This window comes from Rattus rattus, chromosome 7 (assembly GCF_011064425.1).
Source record: "Rattus rattus isolate New Zealand chromosome 7, Rrattus_CSIRO_v1, whole genome shotgun sequence".
Classification (NCBI taxonomy): Eukaryota; Metazoa; Chordata; class Mammalia; order Rodentia; family Muridae; genus Rattus; species Rattus rattus.
Genome location: NC_046160.1, coordinates 21289958 through 21301122, shown reverse-complemented (window position 1 = coordinate 21301122; position 11165 = coordinate 21289958).

The window sequence follows — 11165 nt, the reverse complement described above, 5'->3', positions numbered from 1 at the left end:
GGTGTGCTACCGTGGGCTTCATATAGATCAGAACCTCACTAGAATCAGAGAGGCTGTGATTAATAATAGATAGGCAAATGAATTTATCATTATTTAATGCACAGTTCATCTGGCTGGTCAAATCTTCTACAACTTCCGGCAAGTCTGAAGAAGTCAGAGAGAAGTCATCAGACGGAAGAATGGGACCACATGAATGTGGGACCCATTTACTTTTAGAAAGTCTGCTGTCAGCTACTCCCATTTCTCCAGCACGTTTCTCTGCCCAAAGGCCAGGGAGCCCCTAACACACACAGGCACCGTGACGCATCTGTAGGTATCAGCATGGCCTATCTCATACTAGGAGGAAGTGGAATATGGGGTCAGGGATTCCTTACCCTGTGTACATCTGGAAGCAGGCATCTCTCAATGTCTGAGGGGGAAAGTGAAAAAATACTAAAAGAACAAGGCATGTCTTAAGGGTGGCCTTTGTGGGAGAGACACGTGAGTTTGAGTGTGGCTTTGGACTCAGTCTGGGCTGGGAGCATCTCTGATTCTATTTTTTTCTACTTGTGAAGATTCTTGATAATGATCATAGCACTACCGTTCTTCACTGCTGAAGACATGGGACACATCTTCTGGGTCCTCAACTGACTCTGTTCCCTTCTCCTTAGGAGTTTTTTCTCCTTGCCCTGTCATGGGTCGAGGTTCTGCTGTGAGTTTCTTTGAAGGCAAAAGACATCTTTGTTGCCACTGTCCATCCCTGTTCATTATATCCCACTAATGGGCCAGCGTCTACAACCCTCTGTATGCTTGAACCCCCTGGGACATGCGCCCCCACCAGGTAGGCCTTGAGTCTTCTTCAAGGGAGCTGATTTGCCACTATACATACCTGTAGGTGTCAGTAGCTGGCACTTTCCAAATCTGGATGCCCCTCAGAGGCCCTTCACTTCCCACCACCACGCTCAGGTTGGAGTTCTGGTAGGCGTTGTTGCACTGTGCCTGTGTGGGGCCATGAGGGCCACTGGCCCCACATGTGGTGAACAGCCAGTGAACTGTGACACAAAAGGAGAGGCAGTCAGTTACTAGCCCTGGCTCTCCCTCTTCCCTGGGCTGTCTCCAAAGTGTCTCTCCATGGCTCGAGGCATACATTCAAAGAAGGCTCCGAGATCATGGGAAGAAACTACGATCTGCTATTCAAACTGGATAGTTTTGTGAAGAGCCTGCTATGGGCCAGAACCTGGGTCATGTACAATGGAAGAGATAAAGACAGAAGATTTAGATCAAGAGGGATGCAACCAATTACAATACAGTACAGCAAGGGGGAAGCCATAGAAAGATATAGCTAGCACCATGCTCTTAATGAGGGAGTGACCAACAGGCACAGGCAGTGGTTGAGTACCCTCCTCATCTCTCACCGTGTCTAGCATGGCACTGAGCAAAGCCCAGGTGCTTAGGCTTTGATACTGTGGCAGCCTCTAACCTGTTCCCAAAGATCTGCACATAAAAGGACCCTGTAGCTCTGAGGGGCTAGAATGAGAAAACAGGACACAGAATCAGTCCTATGACCCCGCTCTTGGCTCTGAGACCCAGCAAATAGGACTAAGTAGCCTCAAGTTCTCTAGACATGGCTTTATATGAGAGATGCTTTCTTGGCAACAGGCCCTCAATGGGGCTGACTGGAGCCTGCTCATCCGGTCAAGCTGGGTTTTGGAAATGAGTGGCTTGCAAGTTCTTTCTTCAATTGACTGTGGAAAAAAAAGCCAAACTTGCCAATCTCTTAATGCCCTTGTATGTGTGTATGTGCACTTGTGTACGTGTATATGTGGAGGGCAGAGGAGAACCTCTAGTGTTCACCTCAGAAGCATCATCTGCCTCCTTTGACATAGAGTCTCTCGTTAATCTGGAGCTAATCCATTAGGTTCAACTGACTGGCCAGAGAACCCCAAGATCTTGTCTCTGCCCACCCCCTGCTGGTATTACAAGGGCGTGCCTGGCTTTTTTATGCAGGTTTTAGAGATTGAATTCAGGTCCCTCTGCACAAAACAAGCAGTTTCCTGACTGAGCCATATCTAGTCACAAAGTCGTCAAACTTTCTTCCTTTGCCCAGGTCCTCATTTATTCCTTACTGTGTGTGGTCTGCCCTTGTCTAGTGTCCTTCTGTAGCTTTCTAGGGACATCACAGTAACACAACTCAAACCCTACCTGCCACCTCATCTTCTACTACTGGGACATTTCCTTTCAAACGTCCTCTCTTTTAGCCAGGCTGGACCTTGGGGATTTGTCAGATCTCTTGGCCTCAAATCTAACACTCTTTATAACTCATAAAAGCTTTAAGAACTGCATTCTTGATAAATAAGTTTCTACTTAAAATAAATCTCATTTTCAGATGGCCCAAATTATTTCTCCCTTTAAAGAGAGATTGAGTCAAATTCTGTGCACAGAAAATGATGGAAAATTAATTTGAGTGTATGTAACACTGCCACTAAAACATTCAAGAGAAAAAAATTGAAGACTTTGAGCTAATTTGATGACGAAAATGTAAGAACCTAATTTGACAGTCAGAGGGAGGTCACCTTGGCAGAGCTGAGAAACTGAATTCTCAGCCAGTCTTGACTTACTTTTGTGAAGGTGACCAGGCCTTAAGGTCTGACATTCCAGAGGAATTCTAACACATCTTAATAGAGAGGCTGACTTCCATGTGCTTTCTGAAGGTCACTTTCAGGTTTAGGAAGTAAGGTGCATATTGACTGATCATATATATTTCTGATCAAATCTATTCATTCAAAGGATTAACTCTTTGTGGGAGGTTCTGTTTGCTTGCTTGCTTGTCTGTGTGAGACCAGGGTCTCACTGAATAACTCAGGTTCACACACGTTTAGAGCAATTATTCTGCCCCATTGCTAGGAGAATGAGCACACTTCACCATGTCCTAATTATGAAGGTGTTTTTGCAGAATTTGTTTGGCCAGGTGTCCGTCCCTTTACTTCTTCCAAAGCCAAACTACACATGTGGAGGAGTGTGGTGGGAAGTCTGGAGGTGGCTTTGGCATCTTCAAGACACCTGGCTTTGGGGGACTCTTCATCAACCATGGATCGCCAGACCTTCATCTAATTTCTTCATCCGTGACAAGGGTTTATTGGCATGATAAAAACAGCAGGGAGCAGTAAGCTCATCGTAGAGTCCCAGACTCTATGCATGTGAACTATATCAATAGATCCTGATTGTGTCTAAGATTGATATTGCCATTGACAAGGGGACATTATTCGGAGAGTTTCTATAATTATAAATCCCATGCCCACAGCACCTGGGAACTTAAACTCAGTGAGTCGACCAGGAAGCTGGGCAGAGAAGAAAAGATAAAACTAAAACATGGGGTTTGGAAGTCACGCCTTCCCATCCGGGGAAGCTGGATTAGCTAGAAGCCCATTCTGCAGACAGCCTGAATCTACAGCAAACAGCGTAGTTTGCAGAAGACCCTCCACCTGGTGTCTGGGAATAACGCCTGTACCTTGCTTGGAGCATCTAACCTTGAGCAGAACCCTCTTAATTTCAGCCTTTGTTAGCTACAGGATTGACAGTTCTGAGATCGTCCCAGGGAAGTTGGTCACCTACTTCTTTGTCAGCTGGAACGTCTGATGAGGTAGGATAAGACTATAGGCTCTAGATTCAGATGGGCCACAGTTTCTCATTCCGAACTTTGTTCCCGACTAGCTGTAAGACCTCAGACCTCAATTAGATCAGAGCGTCTTAGCTGAGGACAAAGACCCCATATGGGATCATGTAGCTGAACATGTGGGTCATAAGAGATGTGGCAATTGTACGTCTGTGAGGGTACAGTGACCAAAAATTCACTTAAAGTCAAATACTTAGTGAGTCTGAGATGTTTCTGGCAGTGTTCACAAGTGTTGTATCCCGTGACTTCACTCCCGTCTTAATTACACACACACACACACACACACACACACACACACACACACACACACACCACACACCACACACACACACAAACACACAACTAGTGTTATATCCTGTGACTTTACTCCATCTTAATTACACACACACACACACACACACACAATTAGTGTTGTATCCTGTGACTTCATTCCTGTCTTAATTACACACACACACACACACACACACCACACACACACACAAACACACAACTACTGTTATATCCTGTGACTTCACTCCCGTCTTAATTACACACACACACACACACACAATTAGTGTTGTATCCTGTGACTTCACTCCCGTCTTAATTACACACACACACACACACACACACAATTAGTGTTGTATCCTGTGACTTCACTCACGTCTTAATTACACACACACACACACACACACACACAACTAATGTTATATCCTGTGACTTCACTCCATCTTAATTACACACACACACACACACACACACACACACACACACACACACCCCACAATGCCAATCAATGCTGCACTGAAACATCACAGCTCACACTTGGACTCTTGTATGTTGGTAAGTTGCAGCATCTTTGCACACATACAGAATTTCCTCCTCTTATAAAGCAGAATAGTTTAATTATCATAAACAAAGACCCTTAATAGTTTTCTTCCAACATTCTTCAGCATGTAAATATGAAGTGCATATATCCTTGGACTCTATTGGATTAGACAAACACACATTTCTCTCATTAGTATGCAAATTTGCTTTTCTCTTTTGTAATTGGTCAAATCATATGTACATCAAAGAATTGTTTTGAAACAAATTTCTTATATGGCTTATTAGTAAATGCTAGAAATTTTATACCATATCTATATTAATATCTATATTTAGATGCCCAAGGTCATGTCACAATTTGTCAGGCTAAGAAGGGTACAAATGGACAAAGTTTAAGGAGTCCTGCATTAGGTTCTATGACCTATCTGAGACTTGCCTTTTCTAATCTGAACAAATGGAGTTTCTACTGCATGGCTCAGATTTCCTATGAAAACTAAAAGACGAACCCAAGCCAAGTGCGTGGCATAGCATGTAACACGAGAGAGACGCATGAAGACAGTTTAAAACACATGGCACTTTCACGTTCCTCACTGTGGTGCTCTGACACCCATCCTCAGGATTTATGCCCCCATTCCATGGAGCAGAGACTCCAGGGCTATTTCTCAACAGAGGCTTCAGTATTTTCCCCAACTCAGTGGACAGATATTAGTCTCAGGTGGTTTCTATACACAAAATTTGGGTCTTATTTTCAGCAATTTCTGATGGAAAGGTCCAGAGAGGAAACTTGTTCCAAAGTGGATTCCATGGGAATTGAGGATTTGCCATCCCAGGTCAGACTCGTGATTCATCCAGTCAGAATTCTATTGCTCCCAGCAGCCTTTGGAGCATCATGGTGGTCTCTGTTCTTGCAGATAGCCCTGACCCCTGTAAATCTGCCTAACTCTGTGTTGGAATCAATTTATGTTTCCCACCACCACCACCACCTCTTGGGATATGGTCTTGCTGAGTTTACTGCCTATGGTGCATGGCCTGTCTTGCTTCTCTCTGTCTGGGTTTGTCTTGTTTGGGTTTCACGGCATGATTCTCTTTATTCTTTCTGGGCATCATATAGACATTCTCAAATGTTCCATTACGGTGGGGCATTCAGTGGTTCCTAAACCACCTGATGACCAAGGCTTTGGGGATTTGGGTTCAGTCGACCCTATTTGGAGACAGGAGACAATTCTATAAAGACATAGCTAATGGACTCTTAACACTGAACTACATTTGTATGTTAGTCCAGCCTATCTCATTATCCTCACGGAGAAAGAGCATTAATGACTCTTGTGAGCTGGTCAGCACTGGAGACGGAATCAAAGTTGAGAATGACTCCTTCCGTCCTCCGGAAGTTATTAACTTTCTGCCTTGGAGACTTCCAGCCTTTTAAAATTGTCCCTACACGGTCTCTGCTCACCTGTGTCTTTCTAAAGAGAATAATTTGCTTGTTCAGGTGGGTTCTCTAGAATGGAACTGGGTGTACTTGTGACTTCGTGTAAGGGGACAATTGCTATTCTTTATCTCAAATGTTCCCCGAGAAGGGGCTTGCTTGGAACAAGCTCTAACTACTTCCAGATCCTTGCCCAGGTTGAGTACTATTGCTCTAACTCTGTGGACATGGACTGCTATGAGCTCAGGTAGGACCCTCAGGAGACTTTTGGAGCAAGGAATGGTAGAGCAGGGTAGGCATGATGTCTAGGCCAAGCTAGGTTAGAACCACGAGGGCAGGCAGATAGTAGGACAAGTCCAGAAGTGTCACTAGAGTAGAGGGCCATGACCTTGTATAATCTAAGGAGACTGGTTCAAGACCTAAGGGGCAAGGGAATTAGCCACAGTAGCTTCGGGGAAAGAAATAAGGCAAGCTTCAACCTGTAGGTAGAAGGTATTTATTTCCTTTGGAGTATGCACATGTGAGATTGGAACCTTTAATCCCAGCACTTGGGAGGCAGAGGCAGGCAGATCTCTGAGCTCAAGGCTGGCCTGGTCTACAGAGTGAGTTCCAGAACAACAGGGCTACACAGAGAAACCCTGTCTTGAACCCCCAACCAAAAAACAAAAACAAACAAACAAAACAAATAAAAATCAGGAAATTCGAGTTCAGAGAGGCTCAGTGTGGCATACCAAGTAAGTAGATAATCAGGGCAGTTCTCCTGTGCCAACTACAAGGATCGAAAAGGAGCTGGGGGTGGGGGCTGGGCAATAGTTCAGTCACACAAGCTGAAAGGCATGAGTTTGATCCTCAGTATCCATTTAAAAATGTCAGACTATCCAAGTGCTGCTGGGTGTCAGGGGTGGGAGCAGGGGAACAACAAGTGGATATTTGGGTCTCATTGGCCCAACAGCTTAGCCATATCAGAGAGCTCCAGGCTCAACAGGCCTGGTGGCATGCTCTTATAATTCCAGTGCTGGGGAAGAAGGGATAGGAGATGGCTTGGGTTCTCACAGGCCAGTCAGCAGAACCTAAAAAATGTTGAGCCCATGCGCTAGTGAGAGACTTTGCCTCAAAAAATAAGGCAGATGGCACCTGAGGAAATAAAACCCAAGGCTAACTTATGGTCTCACACATATGTGCACCCACATACAAGAAAAGGCACCTGAGTGAATTTGCACACACACACACACACACACACACACACACACACACACACACACACACACACACACACACGGAATACCAGGAATGCCTGCCAATACCTGCAATTAAAACATTTCCACATGGTACAGTGTTTTCTTTTCAGCCACTGAGCCTGAGCTGCGATTCAGGCTGAAACGGCTCCATCGGAGTTGCTCAGGCCCTTGAAGGGACAGGTGAGATCTAGTCAGGGAATCACTATGATTGGACCGTCCATCCCACAAAGTCCCACAGTGATCACAACAGTGCCTTTGCTTAGGAGAGAGTGTGGGCTTTATGAGTCATGGGAGTTAGGGAAAGAAAGCAGGTGGTGGAGACCAGGGATCTTGCCCGCAGGGTGCCCTGGGGATCAAGGTAGTGTGGAAAGGGTAATCTGTTAAATGGGCTGTTCAGTTGCAGAGCAGACGAGCAAAAGGGGAGGGCCTGACCACATGCAACTGGCCACAGCTCGAGGGTCTGCCGAGATGACTAAGGTCCCAGTAAGATTACAGGGGAGGCAGACAGAAATTGAGGTGCCAATCTGAGACTCCCCCTGTTTTCTTCCCTGAGAATTTATATGGGTTCCCAAAGCTCTGTGAGGCTTTAAGGGGATCAAATGGCTCCTGGGGAAGAGCTATGGTGACATCAAAGGAGGTAGAAAGCTCTCCTCTTCCTTCTCTTAAAAATAATAATGAAAAAATCCGTCTTTTATTAAAAGTTTTTTTTTATGGGGGAGAAAAGAGCCCGTATTTATCTTGTTGCTACACATACTACACACTGGAAACAGAGTTTAGTGCCCATTCACATTTGAATTGTACAAAGAACTCACAGACATGAAAGTGCTGATTGGTTATAGACAGCTGAGTAAAGAAATATCCATTAGGCACTGGGTTTCATTTTAAGTATATTGCAGAGCCCTTCAAGAAGAAACAAATCAATTAGTAATATGCAGCACAATGTTTAAAAAATAGGCTAGACAGTGATTGCACTGCCTTTATTGCTGTTGCTAAGCCATCTCATCTGCTCAATTCAGTGCGAAGAAATAAAGCCGGGTACAAAGGAAAATAAGTTCTCGGCGATCTCTATTAATCACAGCAATGAGGCTGTGCCTCAGGTTCAAGGCCTGTGTGGGTCGGACCGGAGAAAAGCGCTCACCCTCTCATGTGGACCATTTGTACCATTTTGATTGGGATCCATGGAATTGAATTTTAGTCATAACCATTGACTGAGCTCAGTTCCCCAGGAGCTGTGCCTAGTGGACTATTTTCATGGCCTCCTGCATCCCATTAAATAAATATCAGACCCTTCTATAAGATGTAGATGACACCATTCCTTATGGAAAGTAGGGAGAGTGGCCTTGGCTTTGGTATTCACGGTAAAATCCACTTGTCCCCTAACTAGGACAGAATGAAAACAATGTAGAGACTTTTAATCATTCCTGGGGTAAAACAACTCTACCTTCTGTATCCTACTTCAACCCCTTGGTTGGTGGGATACAGTGATGATGTCAACTGCCCGAGAGCAACCATGGAACCAGGGAACTAGACCCCTGGCATCTTCCTATGTGTTATTAGAGAAATAGCTTTGGTTTTGTTTTTGTTTTTGCTTTGTTTTTTAAATCCCAGCTTATTCCTCTGTTCAGCTGCAAGTGCTAAAAAGAAGAGTCCACTTGGTTAAGTAGCTACTTGGGAATCAAACTCTTAATGGCACAACATGAGATCCTACAATAACGATAAACAAGTTAAGCCTTTTAATTTTAAAGTAAATCGTGAAGGAAAACACAGAAATCAAGTGTATACATACTCGATGAGTTATTATAAAACAAACCACCCAGACCAAGATATAAAACTTGGCCAGTGACTCCATGCCCTCTCTAGTCTCTATTTGCTTACTCTTCCAAGGGACCAGATCCTGGATTATATTATAATCACTTCTTTGAAGTCCTCAATGGGTTCACCCCACAAGTGTGCTTTATCCCTAGAGAGTGGTCTCTAGCCTTGTCTATTCACTGTGTTTTTGTGGCACTGAAGGCTGAGTCTGAGCTTTGCATATCAGGCAGGACTCGCTCTCTCTCTCTGTCTCTCTGTCTCTCTGTCTCTCTGTCTCTCTGTCTCTCTCTCTGTCTCTCTCTCTGTCTCTCTCTGTCTCTGTCTCTGTCTCTCTCTCTCTCTCTCTCTCTCTCTCTCTCTCTCTCTCTCTCTCTCTCTCTCTCTGTCTCTCTCTCTCTCTCCCTCTCTCTCTCTTCCCTCTCTCTCTCTCTGAGAAAGGTTTCACTAAATTGCCCAGGTTGGCTTTGAATCTGTGGTTATGGCTACTCCTGACTCTGCTTTCCAAGTTGCTGGGTGACAGGCCTGGATGTATAGGTATAATGTATATGTATATGTATATGTATCTGAGTATGTGTGTGTGTGTGTGTGTGTGTGTGTGTGTGTGTGTGTGTGTGTGTGTAGATGTAAATCTATAGGATTTTCCTTTAACTTTTCGTTTGCTTCATTTTATCTTTTGAAGAATAGAGGCTATTTAATTTGGGACTTTTCACGGAGTCTAAATTGTGTGGCGCATTCTCATGGTTCCCTCGGCACCGTGCTCTGTCTCAGAAGCTTGCCAGCTACATTTCTTTGCTTAACTTTGGATGATTCTCTTTCATTAGGTACCAAATGCCTGATCATTGCTCTGTCTCTTTTAATATTGGCTCTTCTTAAAGCTCAATGTTTAGAAGCATTTACTAGAAATTGCAAACCAATGTTGTCTTAATTATACCTTTGTCTCGCTGACTACTTGGAATGTATCTGTGACGAGTTGCTGTTCTTTATGTGCGTCGTGGTCACTCAGAGATAGGACAGGATTAAGAAATGCAGTGTTATTCAGTTCTTTCTCTTTGTTTCTGACTTTCAAGATATGCAGTTGCTTTCATATAATCTGACATTGCCCAATTAAATATTTGCACATCGTTATGGACCTACGAATTTAAATATATTTTTGAAGTTTAATTAATCATAATCAGTATTCTTTAGAAGCTCAAACTGTCATATCTTTGGTCTGTGGAAGTGGCTGGAGTCTTTTTATATGACTCTAGAAGACACTTCAAGCTTCCTTGTGTTAGACATAAACATAGACAACTCATGAAGACAAAACAGGCATAGGCTATGACTTTCTCAGAAGAACTCCAATATCTCAAGAATTAATATCAAGGACTGACTAATGGGATCATATGGAATTAAAACTTTTATGCTTAGCAAAGAGCCTACACCATTCGTTCCTATATTTTTGACAAAGAATTGCTATCTGAAGTAGACAACAACACTTCAAAAATAAAACAACCCCACCACAACAGTCAATTCATGGGTACATGAAGTGGACAAATATTTCTTAAAACACTAAATGTAAATGGCCAAGAAATATTAAAGATATTTAACATTCTTAGCTATCAGAAAAATACAAGTTAAAACTCCACTGACATTCCACCTCACTTTGGTCAGAACGGCTAACAAAGAAAACAGCAACAAGTGGTGAGGATGTGTGGACAAAGGAGGCACAGACACCTCTGCTAAGACTGTAGATTAGTTCAGCCACTATGGAAATTGGTGTAAAGGCTCCTCACAAAACTGAAAATAGATCTACTATAAGATTCAGTGATACCATTCTTGGGGATATACTCAAAGGACTTTAAGTCAACACGCCAGAGAGGCCCTCACGTCTACGCACTACTAATCACAACAGCTAGAATGAATGAGAGAGAGAGACTAATATAGAAGAATAAAATTTGACTCTTCTCCCTCATCCTTCACAAAAGTTAGCTCCAAATAAGTCTAAGATGTCAATGTGAATCTAAAACAGCTAGGATGAAACATAGCGAGTGCCCAGTGTGATGGAAGCATAGGAATGGACTTTCTGAACAGGACGCCATTTGCCTGATAAACAACGGATAAATGGGACTTCCTAAAACTAAAAACCTTCTGAAAGGCCAAGGAAACAATCAATGGAGTGAAGAGGAAACCTGCAGAGTGGGAGAAAAATCTTTGTCTGCTATGTATCAGACTGAATAATACCCAGAATATAGGA